Below are 596 nucleotides of genomic sequence, written 5' to 3'. Positions count from 1 at the left end.
GCGGGCGGGCGAGGAGGAGCGCAGCGCTCGGCGAATGCGGGGGGAGAGCGCCGGGACCCTGGAAGCGAGGCCGGGAGGCAGAGAGCGGGGCCAGGGTGGGAGGCCGCGGCTGACGGGCGGCAAAGCCAGAGAAAGGGCCAGGGAGCGCGCCAGAAGGAGAGGGAGCGGAAAGGGCGGCCAGGCTGCAGCCGACCCAGTGACTGGCTCACGCGCTCATGGTGTGGACAGGACGGGAGGGCAGGATGGGGTCGAGGAGGAAAAAAAGAAATCTGCGTGCAACCAGGAGCAGTAATAAATCAGAAAGAGAGGCCCAAGGCATTGCAGGGTGGAAATGCACTCCCCGGGAGCAAACCAGGACGGGTTGGAAGGCAGAGACTGGGAAAGTGGCCCCCCAAATGGAACAAAGGACAATGTGTGTGTGGGTGTCTTTGCAGCCAGGCGTGTGGACTGGGTGGGTATTATGGGTGTGCATGTATGCACGTGCGAGCATGACCTTCTTTCACTCCCACGGGGTTAAGGGAAGAGGTCATAGCACAAGGGACATAAGGGTAAAGGCTTTTCAGGGGAGGACTGGCTGGAAGCAGGATGGGAGTGGG

Source organism: Elephantulus edwardii, unplaced genomic scaffold (assembly GCF_000299155.1).
Source record: "Elephantulus edwardii isolate Elephantulus edwardi_28Jun2011 unplaced genomic scaffold, EleEdw1.0 scaffold00012, whole genome shotgun sequence".
Lineage (NCBI taxonomy): Eukaryota > Metazoa > Chordata > Mammalia > Macroscelidea > Macroscelididae > Elephantulus > Elephantulus edwardii.
The sequence above is the reverse complement of the archived record's forward strand: the minus strand, read 5'-3'. Positions refer to the sequence as shown.